Source organism: Thamnophis elegans, chromosome 2 (genome assembly GCF_009769535.1).
Source record: "Thamnophis elegans isolate rThaEle1 chromosome 2, rThaEle1.pri, whole genome shotgun sequence".
In the NCBI taxonomy this organism is placed as follows: domain Eukaryota; kingdom Metazoa; phylum Chordata; class Lepidosauria; order Squamata; family Colubridae; genus Thamnophis; species Thamnophis elegans.
Genome location: NC_045542.1, coordinates 62,877,299 through 62,887,639, shown reverse-complemented (window position 1 = coordinate 62,887,639; position 10,341 = coordinate 62,877,299).

The following is a 10,341-nucleotide window of genomic DNA, read 5'->3' as shown; positions in this document are numbered from 1 at the left end:
ATATAAGCAAATTATTTACGTATTTATCATTAGACCAAGAGGAAAATCGCAAATGTCTAACTTTTATAAATGCATTTTTTTCAATACAATTATTGTAAGAGAAATGACAGAGATCATGGCAGATAAGGACAATTATTTAAAAAAAAATGACTAAGGTCAAGTGAGGCTGTCAAGTCCCGATTTGGGGGGGGTGGTGGAGTGAGGGAGGGCATGGAGCAGGATCCTTCAAGTTCCCTGCTCTGACAGGGACCTGGGTGTCTTACTCGACGTGGACCAAGGCTCCGGCCTATTGGGAGCGCAATAAAGCCTGGCTTCCTACGCTCCTGTGTTTTCTGTGTGGTTACGAGCGACTTCTCCTTGGTCTGGGCCTAGAACATTTGAGAGAGTCAGTGAAAGAGTTAAGGTCAGGAGAGAAGGGAGGGAATTCTGTGTTGTCCCCTTTGCTTGATGTCCTGAGCAGGTGCTTCTTTTGCTTAATGGTTAATCCAGAACTAATTTATCTGTAAGTATTTTATATGAGGATGTGAGAGAGGCAGGCAAAGCTCTCTTGTTCCAACTCTTATCCCCAACAGTCACCCTGGAAAATGACCCATATCCCATATTTTCAGGACAATTTCTGACTCTCTCATTAAAATGTAAGTTCTTTTTAATTTGCAGGAAGCTTTTAAAAATGTGAATTAAAAAGAAGCTTGTATTTTAATAATGATGATGATAATAATAATTGGGGATATACAAGCTTCTTTAAAGTAATAATGCTCATCCACCAAAGTCCTGTGAACACAAGTATTGTTGTGAAATGTTTTCATTAAAAGGGGGAAGAATATTTTCTTTACTTACACAAGACTGTAGCAGGAAATGCATTCATGCCCATTTCTGAGCAATCTAGGTGATTTCACAAGATAAACTCAGTCAGTGATTGCCTTTGGTGCTTCACATTGACTTACATTGAAATTATTTTTTTCCTTAGATGGAAATCTACTTTGAGTAGTAGCTTTAAAAAGAAGAGGATGGTATGGGAAGAATAGAATGAGCTTCAAAATATTCAAAATACTGTATCAAATTAATCAAACAGCTTGCATCCAAAAATTGTGGGTGCTCCCTCAGTGGATGTTTTTAAGAAAAGACTAGACAGTCACTCATCTGAAATAATATAGGTTCTCCTGCTTGAACAGGGGGTGGACTAGAAGACCTCCAAGGTCCCTTCCAGATCTGTTCTGTTCTATTCTATTCTATTCCCTTGATTTTACATGAATGAGCAAGCTTCTTCCAGATACTTATTGGAGGAAGAGCAACTCATCCTCTACTAAGGTTGAGTAGTCTCTACTAAGATGTATCACAGAAGGAAAATATGGTATTTCAACAAGAAAAAGATGAATAAGAATGATTAAATGGAGCCAAGAATGGGACTAGCCATTATTAGAGCACATGGCTTTTGATGCCAGGATAAATGTGTCCATTTATTTGTCCATTATTGAACTGTTTCTTCACTACCACTCTAAATTCTTAATGATCAAATAACAATGCTGGAATAACACTGAAAATTAATAAAGCTGATGAAGAAGGAAAACTAGACAAGACAGCCTCATGGGAAATTGTTGGCAGGATGTGTTGTGTGTGTGTGTGTGTGATTATCACTGTAACAATTAAAATAGCAATAGCACTTAGACTTATATACCACTTCACAATGCTTTACAGCCCTCTCTAACTGGTTTACAGAGTCAGCATATTGCCCCAACAATTTGTGTCCTCATTTTACCCATCTTGGAAGGATGGAAGGCTGAGTAAACCTTGAGCCTGGTGAGATTTGAACTGCCAAATTGCAGACAGTCAGCAGTCAGCAGAAGTAGCCTTCATTATTGCACTCTAACCACTGTGACACTGAGGCTCATATAAAATGTATCATAATGATTCTACAGTACTATCAGAACCATACAATATCCTTGGAAGAAGGAACTTTAAATAGAGGGGAAACACAATTTATTTCCAATGCTTCAAATTTAATATGTTTCATAATCTCCAAAGCATAATTTCTTAGATTCCTTGAATTTGGACATTTTAGCCAAACTTAAGGCACAATGTTCAGGCTAAAAGGATCTAAGCTCATTAAATTTAAAATCTCAGGGAAATTCAGTATTTGGAAGATTAAATAATGGTGCCACAGGTGTTCTATTGTCCTTATGTTTTACCACATATAGAAAGTGCTAAATTATGTAGATGAAGCAATGCAAAAGATGAAAATATGAGGTGACTTTCAGCAGTATTCCTTAATAAAAAAGTAATTAAGAAATTAAAAGATAATTAAGAAATTATCAAATACTTGATGGTCTCGGAGCTTGGTTGATTGCTTGCAGATGTTCATTATCCAACTAGTACACTGATGATGTTACCTAGCTGGGTAATAAAATGTTTACGAGCAAACAACCAAATTCAAAGGCTACCATGGATTCCACAGTTTAACCCTGAACTACTTACAGTATATTCTCTTTTATTGGATAGAAAATTATATTATCCATCATTTGACTTGTGCATGTTATTTATATTCACCCATTTTTAACAAGCATACTTTCTTCTCTTATTTGTGACTGTTTGTAGAAATCACATTTTACAGAACTTGTCTACTATTATTAAAATATTGTTGTTCTTATTTATACTGCAAGATATAAGCAGTGATGTTTCTACAAGTTGCCTTGATTATTTGCATCCAATAATAAGAAGGTAGAAGGAGCAAATAATATCAAAGTATAACAATTTAATAAAATAATTGCATTATTTCTGTAGTATGTTGACATATTGCAAGAATATCAATTTGATATAATCATAGTTTATTATGTACAACATTATATCCACATAATTGATTTGGTTTTCATTTTGTATAAATCTATGATCTATTGCAGTGGTTCCCAAACTCGGCAACTTTAAGACTTGTGGACTTCAACTCCCAGAATTCTCCAGCCAGCTCTGCTTAAGTCTTAAAGTTGCCAAGTTTGGGAACCACTGATCTATTGAATAAATTACAGTGCTCAGACCATACAATTTACTACTTCAAAGCACTTATATTATAGAATGGGTAAGCAAAATATGTGAATCTAGCTATTAAGATTAGTTGTAGGTTGTATCCCAAAATATTTACATTGTTTTTAATATTTTAAATCAGAACTTAAAACACCAAAGAACAGTTACTTTCTTTATGAATTATGTTTAAAAACCAAGGGAGACCACAGACAAAATGTAGCTTTGTCTTACTGAGTGTGACTGACAATTACAGAAGAGATTTCTTCTCCTCTGTACATAACTCACTAAGCGATAAACCATGATTTATAAATCATAATGGCTGGTGCTTAGCTTAAAGTGCTCACCTATGATTTGGCTTCCTTGGGTTTTTTATGACTTATAAGTTTGATAAATAGCTTAGTATGCTGCATGAATTCAGCCCATTGTGTTTTATTTAATAAAACCCTGATTATACAAACCATGGCTTAGCAGGAAATCTTTCCAGCAATGCAAAACTACAAAGTAGTAGAAGCAGAGCTTTTCTGACATTGCTGTTGTATTTGATGGCTGCCAAATTTCTTTATTCTATGCGTACAAGTATCTTATTTGAGCTACAAATCACAAATGATCAGTAGATGGGGGCAAAGAGTAAGCTTTGCCGCCATCTAGTAACTGTTCAGAATTTTTCAGTCAATGCCATTCTAAAATTGCAAACTGTCCTGGAACACTACATGGAATACTTAAGAACAAAAAAGAGGAGCATCTGGGAAGTTAGGGCTACAATGAGCTGTGGTGGTACAGTGGTTAGAGTGCAGACTGCTGACTGACAGCTGACTGCAGTTTGGTAGTTCAAATCCCACCAGGCTAAAGGTTGACTCAGCCGTCCATCCTTCCAAGGTGGATAAAATGAGGAGCCAAAATTGTTGGGGACAATATGCTGACTCTGTAAACTGCTTAGAGAGGGCTGTAAAGCACTGTAAAGTGGTATATAAGTCTAAGTGCTATTGCTATTCCTCCTACATGGATTCCTGGAATAATAGCCAAGGGCAAGGAAGAGAAAAGTTTGTCTATCCCACACCAAATGAGGAAAGTGTCTAGTTCACCATCCCCTTCTGTCTTGCCTGTGAAAAACCAAAGTGATCTATTCTAATCTCTTCCAATGGCCAGTTGTCCTGGGGTTCCAGGAGCAGGACAAGAAGGAATATGAGGGTGGGGGATCTGTTAGCTGAAAGAACAAATGCCTCCCGTTGCATTTCCATGTCTAAAAACATAGCAAAGTTAGCACAAGTCTGCTGCTTCATTGCTTCATTCAAAGCTGATTGCCTCCGTCCTTTCTTACCACTTCCCTTCTCTGCCCTATCAGAGTTTCCTTCTGGTTTGTAAGCCTGAAGGCAACTCCCTCTTCTTGCTCCGTGGTGGAACTGCTGTCTGAAATAACATTGGACATATTTTCCAATTAAAATAATTAATGCAAACGAATGATAGTTGCTAGGTTTGGAGGTGTTTCAAAATTTAACGGCAATTGTTTTTTGCCATTTTCTTCATGAAAATAGATGGATTCAAGCAAATATTCATAAGCACTGTACTGATGTCAGGGAGGTGAATCATCCATTAGAAACAGCTAAAAAGGTGGAAAGGCAACAGAGACTGAAAGAAATGAGCTGAAGAAAGAGACATCTAAGCAGTCTTTCCAACCTGAGTCCTTTAGATACATTTGGAAGGGGTTCCTACTGCTGCAGACCATTTGCTTTTCTGGATAAGGCTGATGAAGGTTTCAAGTCTAGTCTTGGTTCACACAACACACTAAAACCTAATGCTTGGTTTTGGCTTGTTGTGTAAATCCAGCTGATTGTGGTCCATCCTATTAACTATGCCTCCAATATTTTGAGCAGCCTCAGTCAGGTGCTGCTGTTCCCATGAAAAGAGAGAGTAGAAATAAATTAAAATTAAGGGAACCAAAAAAATATAGGTTGCATTCGCAGAACCATGGCTTGTTTTCATTATGGTTTGTGGAACAGCTCATAGTTGTCTAGATGTGTGGCTCATACTGCATGAAAACCAATCCATATTATGGTCTTGTGTGATGATCTAAAATGACCTTTACTATGGGGGGGCAGTGGTGGGATTCAGCCAGTTTGCACCACTTTGGGAGAACCAGTTGTTAACTTTCTGAGCAGTTTGGTGAACTGGTTGAACTGAAATCATTAGGGCAGAGAACCGGTTGTTAAATTATTTGAATCCCACCACTGGGCGGGGGGGGGGGGAATTGTAAAAATATGAAAAATGGGATATGATTTGAAGTTAATGATAACCATGAAATATATAAAACCTGGAAGGTAAGGCATGGATAGAGGGAGGCAGAGCATAGAAGGTAGGAAAGTCTATGGATAAGAAAGAGAGACGTTTATGACTAGGCCACAATGCAGATATGCATAGGGCAAAGCTTTCAAAATGTTTAGTTTTATTTGTTAAACAGTATATCTAGCAATTATAATAACAAACTAATATATGTATGTGTATATGTATGTAATCGTTTACATATTTCTTGATTGCACACTATATATACTGTACTTGTGTGCATACACACACACACACATGTTCTGTGAACTCAGATGTAAACTTTTATGTCACACCCTTCTTAACTCCTCTTAAGTGATGAGAGGATGAGCCATTTCAAAGATGGAAACTTACGCTGAGGAAAGAACAACATGCACAAGGCAAGTAAGGCTGAAGTACCTGAGGTTTCTGATTTCTCCGTGGAAACCATATGGTTTTAAAGATCTATCCATGGAATGGAAAATGATTGGCGCTTTTCTCCCAGCATAGATGGACGGAAGGGGGAAATCCACCTGCTCAGTGCTGTGGAAACCTGGCCATCATTGTTGCCAAAGCGGAAGAACCTATTAAAATCCAAATGGCCATTTCTTATCCTGATTCAATTTCTGGCCAGTTTCAGCAGGGGAGACATGCAGTTTAAGATCACAGTGCGAAAGAGTCCTATGGTCACACAGTGGTGACCTTTTATCCTAAGTCAGTTATCTCTTGCCATTGTTTTGCACACCAATAGCTTTTCCTGCCTTATCCTACTTACACTGTCCTGGAACAGCTTCAAGGTATGCAAGAGGTTTGGCCCTTTGCCATAATGGACAGTCTTCCATTATCACGGAAGTGAGGTCAGGTGGCCTGTTGCAGATAATGGCAGGTCAATCCCTTGGGTGATCAGTCCCAGAATCTGCTACTTCTGTCACTGCTTTATTCTCAGGAGTCTTGTTTAGCCATTAGCAGGGGTGAAATTCAGCAGGTTCTGACCAGTTCTGGAGAACCAGTAGCGGAAATTTTGAGTCGTTGGAAGAACCGGTAAATACCACTTCTTATTGACCCCAGAATGGGGTGGGAATGGGGATTTTGCAATATCCTTCCCCTGCCCCACCCACCAAGCCACGCCCACAAACCACACCCACAAAACCGGTAGTAAAAAAAATTGAATTTCACCACTGCCCATTTGCTCCTTCCTCCCGATGTTGCCTCCCAAATAGGGTCTTGAAAGATCCGCACTTCTTGCTGGACTTCGAGTGGGCTTTTCAGGTCTTCCATCAGATCCCATCCCCCAAATTGTCCTCAATGTACGCCCAGGGTTGACTGGTCCTTTCCAGAAAGCACTTTGGCTTGGACAGACCTTTGGGGGGGCGGAGGGAATCTTCTTTGGAGAAAGAGAAGAAAACCTCCTTCCACCAGCCTTTCCAAGAGCCCAGAGTTCTTTCTCCTAGCTGGGGAGGACAGTCAGAATTTAGCCGAGCATTACAACAGTCTCTTTAGCAGCTGCTTTAGGGTCCCAGGAGCAAAGCAGGCTCGGGGCCCTTCTGGCGACTTCTGCCCTCTCAGGAAAACCCGTGTGGGGAAGGATCAGCCTCTCCAGCCTCGGGTTGCCTAGCGTGTTCCCCATGCGGGGGAAGGATTGCTTCGCCTCGGAGGGACAAAACTAGTCCAAGGCTGGACCACCCAGGGAGAGGTGCAAGGGACAGGGCAGACAGGAAGGGGGGGAGAGCTCTTGCCCCTTTCTCGATTGTCCGCGTCATGCGGGGACCTGTCCTGAGAGCCGGGATGCTGCCCACGGCTTTCAGGAATTGATCTTGGGAGGGGGATCTCTCTAAATCTTAAGAGGTCCGTAAGGGGGGGCGTGCATAAGCGCACCAGCGTGCCTATCATCCCTGTCCTACAGTCCCATTTATATGTACTTTTTAAATGTTTTTATGGCTATGTTTTACTTACTTATATACATTTATTTGTGCAATTTTTCATGTGTTTCCTTGTACTTCTTGTTTCCCTGTACTTGCTGACAAATAATAAACAAACAAACAAGCAAACAAACGAACGAACGAACAAACAAACAAACAAATCAATCAATCTCCTTTTCGACCAGCTGGAGGAGTGTCCGGATCAGCGACCCCCTCACCCATCCCGAAATACTTGCTCTGTTAACCAAATCAGAGAGAGGCCGCCTGTCAGCCGGGAGTTCTCTGCTGTCTGGAAAGCGACCCACGGCTGGGCTGGAAAAGCGCCCTTTCACAGGCTGCACCGGGCTGGTGGAGGTCGCGCCCCTCTTGGGAAGGTGAGGGTTGCCCCCCACCCCAAGCCATCTTCTGCCACTGCCTGCTGCGAGCCGCGGCTGGAGGGGAAGAAAGACAGCGAAAAGCCCGCCGGCCCAGCGGGGTCAGAGGCTGGAGCTACCTGGCCCGGCTCAACCCGCGGTCATCTTTCCTGTCTTGCTGGTCCCAGAGCCTATTCCTCCCCATTACAGCCAGTCATTGCCTCCTTTTCTGCCCACCAAATTTCTGAAGCTTATTCTCTGTCTTGGAGGGGGTGGGGGAGAAAAATATGTAAGAAAAGACCACGATTATTCTGATGGAATTACCTAGGTCTCCCCTACATCAGCCTCCCGACACCCTCCCTGCTTTTCAGCTAGACCTCCGGACATAGATAATGCCAAATATTCCGAGAGACACATTTCCCCTCCGTCCCTACAGATTTTTCTGCTCTTTCCTCCTTCCTTCTTTCACCCCACCCCCCACCCGCAGCTCCCCCCCCCCACCCGCGGGCGTCTTTTTCTCCCACTCCCCAGTGCCTTGATTCAGGCCTTGGTAATTAATTTGGCATTTCAGAAAAGCCCCTGATCTGGATAAAGCCGCCATTCATCCTTTCTGCCCAATCTGAACACAATCTGGAAGAAAAGCTTTCAGAGAGACAGAAAACGCCTTTCGCTCCCCGTTCAAAAGAGCTGTCAGTCGTCGGAATAAATCGCCCCTGATTATTTCGAACCGGGCTCCGGCCTCGCCACCGAGCCACGAACTTTTACAATTTGGGGCAAGAATGGGCCCCTTTCCTCCTTCGCTCTCCCTCTTCCAGCGCTCCGGCAACCACTTCTCTGCAAATCATATTTTCTGAGAATATAACTTTTTTATTAGTAAGGTTGGGCGTGTTGTTGCTGCTTGCTTTCTTTGTTTGTTTCTGAGGTCTCCTTTTCCTCCTAATTCTTTAGATGGAAAAGGGCTACAAGGCAACTAACTTTGGCAGAGAGGTTTGAAATCCGTCTGAGCTGCTTCGGAGAGAGGACAAGAAAAGAGCAGGACAATCTATCCCTTTCCTTAGTATCCCTCATATGTTACACTACAATTCGCACCATCCATAACCCCAGCGGAATCAATATTGTGCAATAACACATCTGGACGTCAGTATAATGCATATAGTTCAAAAACATATATGTCTGTGTGCGCGCGCATGCGCGCGTTCTCTCTTTCAGGGGGGCAAAGAGAGAACTTTATCTCTCTCTTCATCCATCCACCCATCCATCCATCCATCCATCCATCTTCATCTCTCTCTCTCTCTCTCTCTCTCTCTCTCTCTCCTCCCCCTCCCTCTCTCTCTCTGATTAGTTAAGCCCCCTCCCCAACTCCAAAAGACTCTGGCAGATTTCCCATACTAACACTAATACTTCCAGCAATACAAGGTTAACCCAACCTCTCTGGATGGCTTTAGTTTAAAATCTATACAGGCACCTGAAATCTAAAAGCTTCCTCGGGGAGGGGAGGATAAGTGAGTCCTGTGACAAATCTAACGAGGCGTGATTAAAAGCCCTTTCCCCCCACACCTCCGCCGCCATCCGCTCAGCCCTTTCAGCCTCTGACCTGACGCGATCCAGACAACGTTAAGCGCATCCTTCCTTTTCTGTCCCGGCAAAGTCCACGGCCGTCGTCGTCTTTAACTCTGGTCTCGTATTTATTCTTTCCTTAAATAAACGTCGTTATTCTGAACACTTCCTGGGAAACATTATTCCGATCGGAGCCCCGCCAGGAGGAAGCAAGAGGAAGAGGAGACGTCCAATCTGGAGGATTCTCCCGCGTTTCTCCTTCGGGATCAGAGGATCCGACCACGCCGACGTCTCCTTCCATCCCCGTCCCTCGGTCCGGTGGAACTACTGGCTGCACCCGGCGAAGCCAGGCAGGACTTTCCCTTCCTTGGGCACTCACAGATAAACCTGAAGGCGAAGTCCCGAGAAAGGGCCAGGATCCGGGCAGAATTGGCTGGCGAGGGAGGTAAGAGCGATTTCGGCGAGAGAGAGAGAAAAAAGCCGTTTTGGGGGAAGGGAGGGGTGATCAAGGCGTCCCTCGGAAGCCCCCGGAGGAGTCGATTCGGACCCTCTTTTTTGACCATCCCTGCGGACCGCGAATAAGTGACCTCTCTCCCCCCCCCCCGCGCTCAGCTCCCCCCCCCCGAGAACCAAGCCCTCCGAGCTCTTCTAACCTCCCCCCTCTTTGTGGGTTAGTTTTTCTCACGGCAATTGCTCCGGCGGAGCTTCTTGTAAGGGAAACAGGGTTGAGCTTGGCGGGAAGGGCCAGTCCAGTCACTTTGGGGGGCAGTAGGCTAGCGGGCCCGAGCATAGGCGGGAAGCTTCGTACGTGTGACAGTGGATGGGGTGGTAATAATAATTAATCGGTTCACGCTTTTCAGGATATACACAGACTCCCCTAGACGGGCTGCGACTTATTTTGGGGCAAAGAATAGAAGATCTCATTATACCCCCCCCCAAAAAAAAAACGGTTAGGGGCGTCTCGTTAAATTAGAAAGCAAGACTCCGTACAGTGACAGGGGATAGAGTGCCGTTCTGATCGATGGGTTTAATATCAGTGAAGACCAGTCACCCATCACTTCCAACACGATCCCTAGTTTCGTATTAATATCAGGAATTCATAGCCATACTATATAACTCCAAGAGTGTTTCTACTCCTATACGCGAGAAGGGGCTGCAAGAGGTCTCGTCCTTTGTTGGTGGCTTTCTCTGAGTCTTCGGAGCCG